The following is a 19,169-nucleotide window of genomic DNA, read 5'->3' as shown; positions in this document are numbered from 1 at the left end:
GTTCTAAGAACAGGAATAACAGACCAGGAATAACAGACTAGTGAGTGTCTATCAATGTTACAGAAATTATTGGAGAAAATTCCAAAAGAAAGGATTCATCTCCAATTAAAGAAACAAGGTTTGATCATGGATAGTCAGCATGGCTTTGTCAGATGGAGGTCATGCCTAACAAATCTGGTGGAGGTTTTGAGGAGGTGACCATGTCTGTGGATGTGGCTAGGACAATTGAAGTAGTTTATTTGGGTTTTAGCAAAGTCTTTGACAAGGTTCCACATGGGGGATTCAGAATGAAGGTAAAAGCATATGGCAGCTGGAGCAACTTGGCAAGTTGGCTGGGAAATTGGCTCAGTCAGAGGAGGCAGCGGATATTGACAGAAGGCTGTTTGTGTAATTAGAGGCTCATGTACGGTGTGTATCACAGAGATCAGTGCTGAATCCCTTACTGTTTGTCATATTCATAAATAATATAAACCGGTCAGATGGGCAGATGCAATTTAACTCTGACAAATGTGAGATGATGCACTTTAGTAGAAGTCACAACATAAGGCACTGAGTGGTGGGACACCAGGAAGCTCAGAGAAACAGAAGGACCTTGAGGTGCTTGTTAACAGATCCCCAAAGGCAGCAAGACAGGGTAATAGGATAGTTAAGGCATACAAGATACGTGTCTTTACCAGTCCACGATTAGATAAAGTCATTGAGATTCTCAGCATGGCCCAAATTGCTTGTGCCACCCAGTTTTCACAATTAAACTAGTCCCATTTGCCTGGGTTTGGTCCATATCTACCCCATCCATGTACCTATTTAAATGTTTCTTAGGGCGGCACGGTGGCTCAGTGGTTAGCACTGCTGCTTCAGAGCGCCAGGGACCCAGTTTCAATTCCCATCTCGGGCAACTGTCTGTGTGGAGTTTGCACATTCTCCCTGTGTCTGTGTGGGTTTCTTCTGGGTGCTCTGGTTTCCTCCCACAGTCCAAAGATGCGCAGGTTAGGTGAATTGGCCACGCTAAATTGTCCATAGTGTTAGGTGTAGGGGAATGGGTCTGGGTGGGCAACAAGTGTGGACTTGTTGGGCTGAAGGGCCTGTTTCCACACTGTAGGGAATCTAATCTAATCAAATCACAAAATTGTACTTGCTTCTGCCAATACCTCTGGCAGCCTGTTACAAGCACTCACCACCGTCTGTCTGAACAAAGTGTCCCTCTGAATCCTTTTGTATCTCTCCACTCTCACCTTAACTTATGCTCTCTAATTTTTGACTCTCCTATACTGGCGAAAGTCTGTTGGCTATCTATCTTATATGAATCTCACAAGATTTAATAAAGCTCAATAAGGTTGCCTCTCAGTCTCCTACGTTCCCGGGGAAAAAAGTCCCAATCTATTCAACCTCGTCTTATAGCTCAAAACTTCCAGTCCAGGTAGCATCCTAGTAAGTGGAGGGCCAATACTGAGGTGTAGCTGAAAGGCAGGAGGTTTAGAGGGAACATGACATCCAGAGTATGGAAGGGGCCTACAGTGCATTGCCCAGGAGGATAACTGAGAAGGAAATCCTCAAAACCTTTAAAAAGTACTTGAATGAGCATTTGAAATGTCATAACATTCAAGACTGTGGACTAAGTGCTGGGGAGTGGGACTTGTGCAGCTTTTCATGCAATTTTTGGAGGGACAATCTTTATGGATCGATGGGTCACTTCTGTCCTATATGGTGCTATCATTCTATAATTTTGAAGTTAAGGTTCTGATTTCTTTTTGTCTTTGTTTTGAGAAATTATTACCAAGTGTAAGTTCCAGTAATTGTTGTGGTCAGTATTAGTTTCAGCTTCGGTATTTGAGTGCTCAATCAGACAGACTTTCCCAAACGAGTTGTGGAACTGAATTAACAAGGGAAGTAGTGACATAACAGTGTGCAGTAGAACAGCTGTCAAGGTACAACATGAGGTATTGAATGATTGAATATCCTCAGTAAAATAAAAGTTATCACAGAAAAGAATATCAAAAGATATTCAGATGTTGATGGGACTATCAGTGTGTGAAACACTGCAAGCATTCTTGTTTGATGACAAGTTGCAAGGAGCGGTTGTGACCAAATAAGATTAGATTCATCTAGTCCTTGGGGTATTCAAATGTAGACTTAAATTTCAATGACATTACATCATCAAAATAAACCTGTTGTCGTAATCTCTTTGTTCAAAATGATATTAAAAAGGTGAATGTGTGATCATATTTTCCCAGGAGAGATACAACAAAATATAATACGATGTCTCTGGATATGTCTCATCTCTCATTTTGAGACAATTCGGACAGATGCCAGCAGCAGGAAGGGAGAGGTTGTTTCACAAACAATAAAATGTATTTTGCAAACATAATGATCTCAAAAATATACGGCACCATCCTTGTCATTGTTGGTGTACCCGGTAAGTCTTGGAACAACTTAAGTTACATAAGTCTATATTTCCGATCTGCATTTACTGATGATTTAATTTCCATTTAGCAAGGCAAATCCCAATGTCAGATGAAAGTGCTCTCACTTACAGAGTTTAAAGTGAATTGTTTGTCGATTCGGAAGTTTCTCAGTAACGTGTAGCGGTGTCTGTTTCTCTGTCCTGTGCAGAATGGGTTGACACGGAGGCCTCAATGAAGAAGTTTGGCTGAGCACCGGCCCCAGCTTGTCTAGAAAGGGTTTAGCAAGACCATTCTCTCTCCATGGTCACTTAAAGCCTGCTCTCAGTCAGCTGGATTAGATTGGGTTCCCTGTGACATGGTGGCTCAGTGGTTAGCATTGCTGCCTCATAGCACCAGTGACCTGGGTTCAATTCCTGCCTCTGGTGATTGTCTGCATGGAGTTTGCATGTTCTCCCTGTGTCTGTGTGGGTTTCCTCCCACAATCTAAACATGTGTAGGTGAGGTGAATTGACCATGTTAAATTGCATACAGTGTTAGGTCCATTAATTAGTGTCAGTGTGGACCTTTTGGGCCAAATGTTTCCACCCTGTAGAAAATCTAATCATGATAAGGGTGGATCAGCCCAGATGGCTTTGACCACCTTGAGTTTTTGTCAGTCAGTGGATGCCTGGGGTTATGATATTTGTGAGGACAGATCATTGGGAAGGGTATTGAACACAAGGTTCCAACTACAATGTAGATTGTTGAAATTATGTGAATGCTATGTGAGGTGTGCCATTTGTAAAATGATGCACAGTGCTGTGGTGTAGAGCCCAATAGGATAAGCGCTGAGGTCTAGAGTTTTAGGTGCCTCAGAGGATTAAATTGTCCAACAGGATGTTTTCTATCTTGCCTTTTCTTGCTTTATCCTTTGATGTTCCCCAAATGATAATGTGAAGGTCCTCCAATTTGCGTTCATTTGGGATTATTATTTAGACTTTAGCTGTCAGTTTAAATATGTAATTGCTATCATTATTATTCACATTATTGTTATAACATTATTATTATGACTATTTTGTCAGGACTGATGTTTTAGAGACAAAAACTCCTGGATATATTTTTAGATGGATTCACCTTGAGGCTAGAGTGTTACACCATGTACTGCAGTACTCCATCAACTTTGTGAAACCTCTGTCATTGTACCTGGCTCAGAACGGTGGAGATTGGGTGGTACAACATAATTTTTTGTAGATGAAAGACATTTTGGTTTGGGGTGACTGATGTGCAATTTCGGATATTTGATATAGTTGTGCTGTTCAGAGGCTCCAATCAGGATCAAGAACATCCGGCCATATGGAGAGAAAGTCAGCCCTGCTACTGTGACACCAACTGACCTGATGTTCAGTATTGAGGGACATGCTGCATTAGATACTGTATCAGGATCACCAATTCAATCATAGTCCATCAACAGCACACTGCTGAACGGATATTAAAATAAACTATTGGAGATTATTCTTAGGGATAGGGTTTACATGCATTTGGAAATACAGGACCTAATTAGGGACAGTCAGCATGGCATTATGCAAGGCAGATCATGTCTTACTAACTTGATTGAATCTTTTGAGGAAGTGACAAAGGTAATCGATGAGGGTAGAGCAGTGGATGTGGTCTGCATGGATTTCAGTAAAGGGGCCCGCTATGGTCCCTCATGGTGGGCTCATCCTGAAGATTACACTACATTGGATCCATGGTAAGGTGGCAGCTTCGATTCCCATAGAAAGCAGAGGAAAGGGGTTTTTCTGGCTGGAGGGTCGTGACTTGTGGTATTCCTTAGGGTTTCATAATGGGACCTCTGCCCTTTGTTTATTTGCAGATGATAGAACGATCAGTGAAGTTGTGGATAAGGTTGTCAAAGATACAGTGGAGATCAATTGCCGATATGGGTGGAAAGGTGGCAGATGGAGTTTAATCTGGGTAAGTATGAGGTGCTGCACTTTAGGAGATTGAAAGTTAGGGAAAAGATATACAGTAATGGCAGAACCCTGAACAGCATTGATGTACAGTGATCTTGGTGTTCAAGTCCATAGCTCCCTGCAAGTGACCATGCAAGTAAATAGGGTAGCAAAGATGATGTATGGTCAGCTTGCCTTTATTGGCTGATAAATTGAGTACAAGAGTCAAGATGTCATGTTTCAGCTTTATAAAGACTGTTCCTGTGCTGTACAGCTCGATGTTCTGTGTTCTCATGTGAATCATCTGTCAACCCTGATTTACATGATGCTCTTTGTCTCATGGTGTAGGACATCATTGCACCGATTGTCACATAGGATGCCTGTCCAAACAGTAATTGTGGTTTACACCATCGAGACAGATTTGCATAGACATATCAGTTCCTGCAGTTATAAAGTGAGATGTTACATCAATGCTAGTCAAGATCTTGCTGATCAATTTGAGCCAATCTTCCCTTAGAAATGTTGTCATATTTTCCTCCCATTCGGAATGATTGGAAAGCTGAGGTGAGTGGGAATGACTGCTCACCTGTATTCACTCATGTCTTAACCCTGGCCATTCAGGGAACTGATCCCACAGTTCAGTGCATTCAGCCCCTTCTGGTTGGATAAAAGTTTTCATGTTGATTGAATCTCTATATCAATATGAGGTGGTTTATTGGAGATCACACTTAGGTGCTGAGTAATCTCAGACTGTTTTGTGGCTATCGAGGAATCAAATTTAAATTGGGAGTGGATGAGAGATAGTATGGAAGGATCTTGCTGATGCCAGCTAGCACTTGGAAGTTTATAAATGTTTGCAGTAACAGTAACACCGAGCTGTAAATTGTAAATGTCAGGACTGCTTCATCAACACTGCTGCCTGGGGCATGTCTGGAACAGTGTGTTTTACATCAGGGGAGTAACGCAGTAGGTCAAACTCTTTGATGCAATAATGACACCGTTCTTCAATTCCATAATGATTCACTTGAAGGAAAATAGTGTTCGATATATTGTGTCACCATAGTCTTACCAGAGCATAGGGCTCTCATTAGAGAGAAGTAGCTGCTGGTGATTTAACTTGAGGGCCACCAGACCTCAGATGAGGGAAGAGGTTGAGAAGAAGAGTCCTTCATGGTAACCTCAAGCCAGTGATGAGAATTGAGCCGATGCTGTTAGCATCATACTGCTCTGCAAACCAGCAATCCAGCCAACTGAGCTCAACCCATTCCCATGGAATGTTGGATGACAAGATATTAAACAAATTTCATTTGACAGCCAAGGGAACGATGTCAGATTCAGAGAACATGCGTTGCTGCCATTATGCCAGAGGTTAGTACAATACAGAAGACTGAATGTTCTGGGGTACAAGCATTCTGTGATGGGCTATCTTCAAGTATTTATTTCTTCTCTTCAAGATCAGTCTTTACCTCCCCAGAGGAGCCACCTCTCAGATGTGGGGTACTCTCTGAATGCTGAGCCATTGGTGTGCATGACAAATACATTTAACCCTCGACTTACTGGCCACTGAACTGGGCAGTACAAATTCCTAATGTGTGATATCATGTATCCATTTAACATTTCCAAACTAACCCTGTGGTGTAATTCGGCAACTGAGAACAACAACAAAAAAAGATTTTATTGCCCACAGGTGCTCTTCATTGCCACTGATTTACTGGATTGATGTGTGATACTGAATCAAGTCTCCAGAAATCACTCTGAATGAAGGCATTAATGATCATGGAACTGAACTGTCTTGGGATCACTAACATCAGGCTGGACCCTCTCATTGTAATGGTGTCTTGTTGTTGGGACAATCCATCACTGTAGAGCTGAATTGCAGAGCTGATTTCCAGAAATGTGGTGACACTGATTACCTTTGTCAAGTGTGGCATCAGGAGCCCAGGCAAAACTAGAATGAATGGGGTATCAGGAAGTAAACTCCGATGGATGGAGTCAAAACTGGCACAGAGTGGTTCTTAGAGGTCAGTCTTCACATCTCCTGGTCATTTCTGCAGCAGTTCCTCAGAGTAGTGCTCTAGGCCCAACCATCTTCGGCTGCTTCATCAATGACTTGCCCTCCGTCAGAAAGTCAGAAGTGGGGATGTTTGCCGATAATTGTACAATGTTCAGCACCATTAGCAACTCATCTGATACTGAATAAATCAATGTTTTAAGGGAGCAAGATCTCAACAATATCATGGAATTGTAGAATCCCTACTCTGCAGACAGAGGCCATTCAGCCCATTGGGTCAGCACCAACCCTCCGAAGACCATCCCACACCACCACCCTACTGGCGTAATTCTGCATTTACCATGGATAAGCTACCAAGCCTGCACAGCTTTGGACTGTGAGATGAAACCATTGAAACCAAAACCACACATAAAGGTAAACTCCATGCAGATGGTCCTTTAAGGCTAGAACCTAAACTTGGGCGCCTGGTGCCGTGAGACAGCATTGATTACCACTGTGCTGCCAGATATGCTGGGTATCTGGGCTTGGGCTGAAAAATGGCAGATAAGATTCACGCCATAAAATGCAAGGCAATGACTATCTGTGATAAGAGATGACCTTCCCTCCACACCTTGACATTCAATGGTGTTAACATCAGTGAATCCCCCATTATCAATATTGGCCAGAAATTCAACTGGCCTCACCCCATCAATACAGTGGCTGGGACAGCAGGTCAGAGGCTCAGAATACTGTAGCAAACAAATGACCTCCTGACTCCCCAAACCCTGTCCACCACCTGCAAGGCACAAGTTAGGGGCGTGATGGAATACTCCCCAATTGCTTGGAGGAGTGAAACTTCAACAAAACTGATGGATCTTGACACCATCCTAAACAAAGCAGTGCATTTGAATAGCACTACATCCACAAACAGTCACTATCTTCACCACTGAGAGCAGTGTGTTCAGTCTACAGGATACGTGCAGAAATTCACTAAAAGTCCTTAAACAGCACTGTCCAAAACGATGATTAGTACCATCTAGAAGAACAAGGACAGTGGATACTTGGGAACACTACCACCTGAAAGTTCCTCTCCAAGCCACTCTCCATCTTGACTTGGAAATATATCACCATGCCTTCAATATCAGACTGGGTCAAAATCCTGGAATCCATTCCCTTATGGCATTGTGGGGGCAACCTACAGCACATGGACTGCAGCAGTTCAAGAACGCAGCTCACATCACCTCTCAAGGGCAACTGAGGTTGACTAATAAATGCTGGCCAGCAAACAATTCTTTTTGTTTACTGACACACAGAATTGGTCATGAGGAATTTGTGACCCAGTGTTCTCGCTTTACTGTGGGTATCTGTAAAAGCAGCATTGTATTCAATGTGGACCATGAATAGGAAAATGCCCTCAATCGCTAATACTTTTCACTGGAGAACTGTTTTGCATGTTGGTCAATAGCCTTAAGAGAACATCTAATTCCAGTGGCATTGTGATTCAGTTAGGATCTTTCAATTAGAATTGCACTGAGTGTGGGTTCCTAGCTAAAGGGGAACAACTTACCCCAGTGTTCAGGTGTCACTGGGAGCATCCCTCAAAGTAAAATTATACTGAGTGTGGGGAGGGGAACAACTTAGCCAGTGGCCTTGCATAAGTAGGAGTATCTCTGACTATCTCTGACATATCTTTCCCATTACGAAGTGTTCGAATGCTGAATGAATATTCTAACAAAACAAACTAGTTGTTGTCACCCTTATTCATGGAAATTCCATCTCTGTATCTTGCATCGCTAAATCTTTTTTAAAGTTTTGTACCCCAACTTTAGCTGTACTCGTCTTTCAAGAAACAGAGGCATACTTCTTTTTGGATGTGGTACTGTAGGGAGTATTCCATCGCATTCCTGACTTGTGTCTTTGAGCTGGTGGACAGACTTTGAGGAGTCAAAAGTGAAGATGTAGTGCATTTGGATTTCAAAGGTTTTTTTTTAAGTGCTGCATGGAAGGTTAATGCTCAAGACAGGAGCTCACAGGGTTGAGTGTAATGTATTAGCATGGATTGAGACTGGATTGACACACAGAAGATGGAGAGTTGGGATTAATAGACATTTTGTAATTTGTGAAGTGCCATCAGAACCTGTCCCAGCATCTCAATTCCTTGCTATCTATGTTAATGACTTGAAGAAGGAAATAGAGTATAATGTATTCAAATTTACTGATGATATATAAATAGCTGTGGTACATTCTAGTAAGAACATAAGGAATCTGCAAGGGGATATAGATACATGGAGTGAATGGGCAAAAAACTTGGAAGCTGGAGCTTTAATGCTGGAAAGTGTAAGGTCAAACACTTTGCTAGGAAGAATCAAAAAGCAAACAATTATAAATGGAGGAAGATTTCAAAAAGGTCAGCAAAGTGAGATTTGTGTGCAAAACAAAAGGTTAGCATGTTCATCAAGTAATTAAGGATACAAGTGGAATTTGGGCTTTGTTACCATGGGTTTGAAGTGTAAATATAGGGAAGTCTTATTACAACTGTACAGATTGTTGAGACTCCACCTTTAGTACTGTGTATGATTCTGGTTTCCATATTTATGAAAGGAGATGCTGGTGTTGGAGGCAGTTCAAAAGATTCACTAGAGGGATTCCTGGGGTGAAGGGTTGACTAAGGAAAAATGATAACCAGATTAAGTCTTTACTCATTAGCATTTTGAAAAAGTAAGGGGTGATCTTATTGAAATATACATAATTCTGAGGGGGTTTGACAGGGTAGATGTTGAGATGATGTTTCCACTTATGTAGGGGTCTTGAACAAGGGAACATAGTTGCAGAATAAGGAGACACTTACAGTCAGTTCTGCTATAATGTGGTAATTCCATTCTTGTGCAATCCCGTGTTATAAGAACATTTCGTAGTAAGAGCACCATTTGAACTAATGGGGCCGGAATAGTATTATAACTAAAACACACCTTAAAATTTTGCACTTTAGAAACAGTGTCTTCAATTTGTCAATTGCATTATAGCGATTTTGTGCTAACGAAACACACTGTAACAGAACAACCTGTACATGAAATATTGTAAAGTATGACTGATTAATTTTACCTTCAACATAACGAGTTATTTCTGCCTGCCCTTGGTATACATGTCACTAAGACAATTCCCACTTCTAGTATTGGGAGTATTTCTATCCCTTCAGTGTGATAATGACAAACATTCTGACTTTTCCTGGGCATTCAAACTGTGTCACACATTGACCTGTTTTTTTCCCTCAGCCTTTGACCTTCCAGCACAACCACATTTTTATTTTAGTGTGACGAACTCAGGATCATTTGACTTGGATTTACAGATGTATTGATTGTATTTATCTCAATCAGATGCTTCTCTTTTTACAGTTAAATTTTAATTACTGACAACAAATGCTCAGCTCTTATTGTCAACACATATTCACAATAAGGACTCCTTGAAAAACTGAACTCACCAAGATTACAACTCTCGCGTTTCATCCTGACCACAGATGAAGATAGTTACGGTTGATGGCGGTCAATCATCTCAGCCATCACACATCTCTGCAGGAGTTCTTCACACTTGTACCTTGACCTTAAAATCTGCAGCTGCCTCATCAATGCCTTTCCCTCCATTGCCATTTCCAAAGTAGAGAGGTTTGTTCATGCTTGCACAATATTCTGCACCATTTACATCTCCTTAGATAATGAAAAGATCTGTGTCATTATAATTCAGAGAGGCCAGTGTTGGACTGGGGTGTACAAAGTTAAAAATCACACAACACCAGGTTATAGTCCAACAGGTTTAATTGGAAGCACACTAGCTTTCAGAGCGACGCTCCTTCATCAGGTGATTGTGGAGGGCTCGATCGTAACACAGAACTTATAGCAAAAATTTGCAGTGTGATGTAACTGAAATTATACATTGAAGAATTGATTGTCTGTTAAGCCTTTCATCTGTTAGAATACAGTGATAGTTTCACTTCTTTCATGAAAGATCTGTATTCTAACAGATGAAAGGCTTAACAGACAATCAATTCTTCAATGTATAATTTCAGTTACATCACACTGCAAATTTTTGCTATAAGTTCTGTGTTACGATCGAGCCCTCCACAATCACCTGATGAAGGAGCGTCGCTCTGAAAGCTAGTGTGCTTCCAATTAAACCTGTTGGACTATAACCTGGTGTTGTGTGATTTTTAACTGTGTCATTATACAGTGACATAACATCTAGCTTGGTCTGGTAATTGACAAGTAACATTCGTATCCCACAAGCACAAGGGAATAGCCAACGCCAAGAAGTGAGAATCTACCAATATGCCATTGGCTTACAGTGACATTACTGTCACTGAATGCATGGCTAACAACAACCTGGCCCAACCATTGACAAGAAAATGATCTGGTCCAGCCATACAAGTGCTGTGGACACAGGAGTATGTCAGATATTGATTACTGCAGCAATAAGCTCCCTGTCTGTCTCTCCAATCCATGTCTACCATCCAGAAAGTATAGCTTGGGTGGGATGGAATGCTTTCCAAGTGTCTCTCTGAAAGCATCTCCAACAACATTTACAAAGCACCACATTGTGCAGTACAAACAGCTGATTGATCAGATTGCCAATTACCACATTCCATACTCACTCTCTTCACTAATAACATGAATGACCCACAATGAATACCATCCACAGATGCAAAACATTACACTCCAAGTGTTTTTTGACTGTACCTCACAGAACCATGACCCCTAATAGCTAGAAGAACAAGAGCAGAAGTTGCATAGAAACACCATCACATGCTACTTCCCTTTCAGGATAGATTTCATTCTGACTTGGGCGGCATGGTGGCACAGTGGTTCGCACTGCTGCCTCACAGCGCCAGAGACCCAGGTTCAGTTCCCGCCTCAGGCGACTGACTGTGTGGAGTTTGCACGTTCTCCCCGTGTCTGCGTGGGTTTCCTCCGGGTGCTCCAGTTTCCTCCCACAGTCCAAAAATGTGCAGGTCAGGTGAATTGGCCATGCTAAATTGTCCGTAGTGTTAGGTAAGGGGCAAATGTATGGGTGGGTTGCGCTTCGGCAGGTCGGTGTGGACTTGTTGGGCCGAAGGGCCTGTTTCCACACTATAAAGTAATCTAATCTAATCTAATCTACTCTACATCATTGTTCCATTACTACTGCTGTCTAAACATTATGGAACTCTGCTCCAAAATATACAGGGTTTTCCTATCCACCAGATAGGAAAACCCTGTATATCCTATCCTGAAGAAGGGCTAATGCCCGAAACATCGATTTTCCTGTTCCCTAGATGCTGCCTGACCTGCTGCGCTTTTCCAGCAACACATTTCCATCTCTGATCTCCAGCATCTGCAGACCTCACTTTCTCCTCAAAGATATCCACCAGATAATGCAGGTGTTCAAAAATGCTGCTCTCCAGTACTATCTCAAAAGCAATTAGAATTGGGCAAGAATTATTGGTCCAGACACCAAAACTCACATTTTGTGAGTACATTTAAAATTAACCAATATTCCCACATCTGAAAGAAGATAGCTCGGAACCTGAGCTGTGGTTATTGTCCAAAAGAATGTCCCACATGGGAGACAGCAGAAGAAATAACCAAGGGGAAAGTAGGGAAGCTTGGTGCTGATATCTTGCTGGATTCAGGATGTCAGCTATTCCAGTGGATGGTCCATGTCAAAGCTTATTTTGTCTTGTCCAACGAATTTCCCAACTACTACTGTCGAGAAGCCAGAAGACAGATACATTTCCCTGTCGTCTATGGGTTTATGCGTTGGTGTTCCTTACTTTAGAAAATTACACAATCAAATTCAGGATCTTTTATCTTCAAAACTGGGTCGATTTTGGGAGTTGCACGCTCGTGAAAATGAACATCACATAAGGATATCCTATCACAAGAAGTGGTCTAAAAAAAGGGAGCAATCATTTTAGAGTCACCATGAGCCCATCATCTCCCCTAACCTTTAATATTGGCCTGAATTCAGAGAGAGCCTCTGAAGCCAGGCAATGGAACAATGTTTGGGTCTCCCACAACAAGCTTTAGTACCATTCTCATGATTTCCAAGGTGTGTGTTGGGTAACCTATGGACATTCTTAGCCCCAGCATGTGCTCTGAATCTGGGAGGAGGATCTCTGGTCACAAGGAGAGGAGCTTGTGTGAGAGAGCCTGGACATCAGGCAGGAAGCTTTGCTTCATCCCAGATAAAAAGTGTGAATTCTAAACTAGAAAGTTGCAATGAGCAATGCTGCATGGATTTGGGTGGGAGCAGTGGAGTACAGTCTCAGACAGGCCAGGGACTCCGTGCCAAATATTGAAATTCTTATGATTGTGGTAGGCACCTAACCTGGGGTATGGTGCCTGGATTCACTGCCGAATACTTCCATGGATAAAATTGTTGGTATGTTCAATCCTGTACACGTGGGATGGACTCAAAATTTTATCATTTTTTGAAATTTCATATTGTGGAGTGCATCCACTCCCGGTCACTGTGAAGTGATTTAATATCCCATATTATAGTTCATACAGTGTGGACCTAAAATTCTAGACGCAATCTGAGCTGTGGAAACTCCAAAACTGATTGCAAGAATTTTGCAATCAATGTTTGTGCTAAATGTACAACATTGTTGATTTACTCTTGCAGGGTGCCTTTGTGTAGATGTTGCGGTCCTATAGGAAAATCCAACCAGTAAGAGTAACCTATAAAACAGCTCAAACCAACCACTGCCAACCCGAACAAAACATTGAATATGTGACCATCTTGCTATGAATAAACTGTCACTCATGTTCTTACCTCTGTCTTTTAAATGTGCAAATGATTCATTTAGAGAGTTTGCTACTGAGGTTCAGATTCGAGACTTCATGTGGTTTATAACAACGACCTTCTTGCCATTACTTACTCTCTGTGCCTGAGCCCAGATTGCAACTTCAAGTCTCTTTTTCTCCTTTCTCTCTCTTACAGTGAGTCTAGTGGTGATTGCACTCTTGACTCGGGGCAAGTGTGGTCTTTCTACATGCACCATTCGCTATCTGGTAGCCATGGCAACATCTGATCTACTGTTCATCGTTTTTGATATCGTACTTGATAGATTTGTGTCTTATTATTATCCACGCTGTTTCCTGAACATCACTCCTGTTTGCAGAGTTATCTATGTCTTGACCTGCTCAGCCATTGATTGTTCTGTCTGGTTCACTGCTGCTTTTTCTTTTGATCGATTTGTTGCCATCTGTTTTCATCAGATGAAAACTAAGTATTGCACAAAGAAAACTGCAATGAGGGTTCTAGCAACAATTTATATTTTCTTTTCCTTAAAGAACATTCCTAACTACTTCCGATTTAAACCTGGAAGGATCATCAACAATGTTCCATGGTACTGTTTTACCACACACAGTTATTATAATAGCCGTCGGTGGGCAAGTTTCAAATATTTTGAACAATTTTTAACACCAATGTTCCCATTCACTTTTATTCTATTTATCAATGTCCTGACTGTCAGACAAATCTTCGAGGCAATTAAGGTGCGTGTGGAACTGAAAGGTCAGAGAAAAATAGAGAATGACCCAGAGCTGGAGAGCAGAAAGAAATCTGCCATTTTACTCTTTGCCATATGTGCAAGCTTCATACTTCTCTGGTTGGGGTACATTTTATATATGTTTAGTGCTGCTAATTCTTTGAATTACACTGCTTTTCGTACATTTGAAAGAATCGCATTCATGCTGCGGAACCTGAGTTGCTGCACAAATGCTTTTATTTATGTGGTGACTTAGAGAGCATTCAGAGACCAGTTAATATATGCAGTGAAATATCCAGTTATAAAAATAATTCAATTGAGGAATAAATCCAAGTAATGAGAGCCAACATTAGATGCAGCAGGTAATGGAACGAAGAGTCCACATGAGGAATGGAATGAAAGGAGAAAGAGGTGGAGCAACATGATAACACTACTTCATTCCCTTGCAATTTACCGGTCAGCAGAACAGGCCCACAGTGGACACAATTCCCTCGCCCTACATTTGTCCCTGGAACATCTAGATAATAAGGATACCTACATCAGGCTCCTACAAATCAACTGCAGCTCCACCTTCAACATTATAATCCCAATTGAACTAATCTCAAAACTCCGAGACCAAGGGCAGTTCTACAACTGTATCCTCAGTTTCCTGACGCACAGACCGCAATCAGTGAAAGTAGCTAACTGCACCTCTTCTACAATAATTCTCAACACTGCGGCCCCGTAAGGATGCATCCTCAGCCCCCAAACACTCCCTGTACACATGACTGATTGGCCACATTTCATACGAACATCTACAAGTTTGCTGATGACATCATGGTTGTAGGCTGCATATCAAATAATGATGAGTCAGAATATAGGAAGTCGATAGCGTGCTTGGTTTCATAGTGCAATGATAACAATTTTTGTCTCAATGTCTGCAAAACAGAAGAACTGATCATTGACTTCAGGAAGCAAGATGGAGGGCAGACCCCTATCTCCATCAATGGAGAGGGACGAAAGCATCAGGTTCCAATGAATAACGGTAACCAACAATGTGTCCTGGATCTCCTGGATCACAGTCAATAATTTGTTAACAATGTATAATTTTTGTGCCCTGAATAATACTAAATATAGCTTTCAAGAAAATTGTTATGCTGTTGCATGTATTGCTATTCAAATTTTACCTGTCTGTGTTGTTCAGTTACCTGACCATCGCTGGATACATTGGTCAGTTGTATAGTATGCTGTCCTGCTCAAGCCTGTTACAATAAGCATTAAAGAAAACTCTCACCTTTCACTGTCCTCACCATTCCAAATTGTTTGTGAACACTCAGTCCAGATCGATTGGTCACTTCCAACATTTATAAATAACTTTTTATAACTAATAAGTTATGACTTTTTGACAATTCTTGACAAAACTGGAGATATTTTGACATAACGTGATCTGATAATAATTGCGAAATATAGCTGGGTTTGATCATTGTGAATCTGTGCAGGACTTCCACTTTTGTGATTCAGGACATTGTACAATCAAAGCTGCAATTCAACAAGTGGTACTGAGAGTGTATCAGAACGCATTCCAGATAATTTGTTCAAAGATAGTGAAAAAAGTTGCATGCTCATTAATGAGGAGCTTTTGCACTATTGGAGGATCATTACAAAAGGAAAGGTTGCATTGTCTCAGTCATTTAAATCAAGTGCTCCATCTCTTCTCTCAGACCATTCTCACTATTGCAAAAGATACCAGAAATGTTGTGGTTCTGTTCGCTGAGCTGGGAATTTGTGTTGCAAACAGAACCACAACAACGAGCAGCCGAGCTACAAATCTTCTCCCAAACTTTGAAGATACCAGAAATAGCCCGTGTGTCTTCTGGCCAATAATTCTTCCTCACAACAGAGCACTCAAGAAACAAAAGATGATCTGGTTCCAATGATATTACTGTTTGCGGAAGCTTGGTGCGTGTAAAGTAGCTGCCGTTTCCCTACGTTACAACAGGGACTGCCACTTCAGCTGGCTTAATAAACTTTATCTTTGTAAATCCCTTTGGGATGTACTAAACTGAGAAAATCCTTCTTTCTGAAGGAATGTGGACTGAAGGACGGACAGAAACCATGGGATTACTAAGGAGGAATTTCTGGGACGTTTTGATCAAATAACATTAACGGAATGCGGTATAGTTTAAATTCAAACTAGTGCGATATAGTCTATTGATGGGTTCCTCAGTGTCTGTGGAATTTGCCCTTTTCAGTGACAGTGGTCTTTTTATTTTTGGAAGGTTACATCCACGGTGCTTTGGTTTGGAGCCTGAAGCAGCAAAAATCTCAGAGCCAAATTAAAACTGAGATGAAAAGTTCATATTCAGAGTTAAGCCTGAACCCTATTAGGATGGATCCAGGAGCAAGCGGTGGGAGAAAAAGAAAGACAGACAGAAAGACAGAGAGAGGGGATTTGGTCTGTTACCCAAAACACCAAGCAGATTAGGACTGGTGATAGACTCGAGGAGACAGGGAGAAATCACAATGTGGGGATCTATTATAGATCAGGGCAGCACAGTGGTGAAGTGGTTAGCACTACTGCTTCATGGCGCTAGGAACTTGAATTTGATTCCACCCTCGGGTAACTGTCCTACTAGAGTTTATACATTCTCTCCATGCCTCCAAGCGCTCTATTTCCTCCCACAAAGATGTGCAGGCGAGATAGATTGACCATGAGAACAATGTGGTGATGGAGTGGGTCTGCTTGGGATGCTCTTCGGAGGATGCATGTGGACTTGATGGTCTGAATGGCCTGCTTCACACTTAATTAAAGATTAAATATGAACTGGAGTTTGGGTCTGGGAGAAGATTCGGAACACACAGTAATTTGTGCATCGATGCTCTGGGTTCAGAGCATCAAAGCTGAATCAATTGAAGCTCGAGATGATCCACCTCATGAGGCAAATCAATGAACTTGGATAGTGAAACAGAACACAAAATTGTGGAAAAGAGGAAGACACAGGTGAGCTTCAATGTTTCTTATTTTACAGAAAGGTAAAAACATTCCATGGTTGATCCTGGGTCTGACTGGATGGCAATCAGAGCAGGATACATTGAGTGCACGGTGTAAGCATTTGACTGATGAAAATGAATGAAGTAGTCAGATGTCAGTCGTTATGGTGACCACTGAAAGGTCAGGGCCTCACAGAATGTCACAGGAATGGCAGCGGGCTGGGTGTTCATTCCAGCAGAGAGTGAACATCATGAGATAAAAAAAAGTGTCTGAATCAATCCCACAAACACACATTCTCGTTCATCCTGGATATTACCACATTCAGCAATTCGTGGTAACAAATCTACACTGAATAAAGGGGGAGGAGTTTTCCTGAAACTGGAAAGACATCATTCTCCATGTAAATGCTGCTGTAATCTCCCCTTTCATGACTGTGAACTGTGTCTGCAGAAAGAAGATAAAAATCACAACACCATGTTATAGTCCAACAGATTGATTTGGAAGCACCAGCTTTCTAAGTGCTGCTCCTTTATCACACCTGATAAAGGGCACCTCCAAGTCATGTCTGCAGGATGAGTTACAAGAGAGCGTGCGGATTTTCAAATCCACGGTCAACTCCGTCCAAGTAAATAACAAATCTCAAGATTGAGAGGAAAGATATTTTTTTAAAAGCTAATGAGGAATATTGAGTACTATGGCCCCATGCTGAGAATGGTTAGCATCTCCACAAGTTCTTGAGATTGGCACCCTTGGTAATGTTGGTGGAATGAGGGCAATGATGATGTGAAGCAGGGCATTATCTCTCCACAATACCCTCCCCTCTAATCTTCACCATCAGATTCCTCTCCCACCCTAATCTCTCACAGGGAGCTCCACTTCAATCAATCCCTCTCCAACTCAATTTCGGACCCGTCTTCCTCCAAGTGACATGAATTGTCTCTGGGTTCTCCTCAAATTGTTGGCAGACCAGTTCTCTACTGAACGATTTTTACCACCCTTTTCAAAAGGACGAAAATAGGTATTGGCCAAGGTCTGAGGAAAAGAGTAACATTTAAGACAGTTTCTGTCCCTCATTAAGAATCAGTTCTGTGTATCTCACCGGTTTCAATAAGCCCCAATCTTTCTCAGAATAAATCTCTATAGCATTATTCCCCAATAGAGTTTTTACAAATACATTAAGAACAAAAGGGTTACTTGGGAGAGAATAGGGCCCCTGAAATAACTGCAAGGCGGCCTTTGTGTGGAACCACAGGAAATGGGGGAGATACTAAATTAATATTTTGCATCAGTATGTACTGTGGAAAAGGATATGGAAGATATAGACTATAGGGAAATAGATGATGACATTTTGCAAAATGTTCAGATTACAGAGGAGGAAGTGCTCGATTCTTGAAATGGTTAAAAGGTGGATAAATCCCCAGGACCTGATCAGGTGTACCCGAGAACTTTGTGGGAAGCTTGAGAAGTGATTGCTGGTCTCTTGCTGAGATATTTGTATCATCGGTAGTCACAGGTGAGGTGCCGGAAAGAAGGGCGGTAAGGACAAGCCAGGGAACTATAGACCAGTGGACCTGACCTTAGTGGTGGGCAAGTTGTTGGAGGGAATCTTGAGGGACAGGATGGACATGTATTTCCACTTCCCGATCCTCCGCCCTTGAACCCCGCCCTTCCAACCGCCACCAGGACAGAACCCCACTGGTCCTCACCTACCACCCCACTAACCTCCATGTACAGCGCATCATCCGCCGTCATTTCCGCCACCTCCAAACGGACCCCAGCACCAAGGATATATTTCCCTCCCCTCCCCTATCAGCATTCCGTAAAGACCACTCCCTCCGTGACTCCCTCGTCAGATCCACACCCCCCACCAACCCAACCTCCACTCCCGGCACCTTCCCCTGCAACCGCAGGAGGTGCAAGACTTGCGCCCACACCTCCCCTCTCACCTCCCTCCAAGGCCCCAAAGGAAACTTCCATATCCGCCACAGATTCACCTGTACCTCCACACATATCATCTATTGCATCCTCTGTACCCGATGTGGCCTCCTCTATATTGGGGAGACAGGCCGCCTACTTGCGAAGCGTTTCAGAGAACACCTCTGGGACACCCGGACCAACCAACCCAACCACCCTGTAGCTCAACATTTCAATTCCCCCTCCCACTCCACCAAGGATATGCAGGTCTTTGGACTCCTCCATCGTCAGACCACAGCGAAACGACGGTTGGAGGAAGAACGCCTCATCTTCCGGCTAGGAACCCTCCAACCACAAGGGATGAACTCGGATTTCACCAGTTTCCTCATTTCCCCTCCCCCCAGCCTGTCTCAGTCAAATCCATCAAATTCAGCACCGC

At 42.3% G+C, this 19,169-nt stretch overlaps 1 pseudogene; it reads left to right on the top strand.

Moving 5' to 3' along the window:
- The first annotated feature begins 200 nt into the window (after positions 1–200).
- Positions 201–14,182, top strand: LOC148136031 (putative G protein-coupled receptor 139; annotated as a pseudogene).
- The last annotated feature ends 4,987 nt before the right edge of the window (positions 14,183–19,169 follow it).

Source organism: Chiloscyllium plagiosum, unplaced genomic scaffold, assembly GCF_037043375.1.
Source record: "Chiloscyllium plagiosum isolate Xiang-an unplaced genomic scaffold, Cpla_swu_hap1 HiC_scaffold_47, whole genome shotgun sequence".
In the NCBI taxonomy this organism is placed as follows: Eukaryota; Metazoa; Chordata; class Chondrichthyes; order Orectolobiformes; family Hemiscylliidae; genus Chiloscyllium; species Chiloscyllium plagiosum.
Note: the sequence above shows the minus strand (reverse complement) of the source record. Positions and strands in the feature narration are given on the sequence as shown.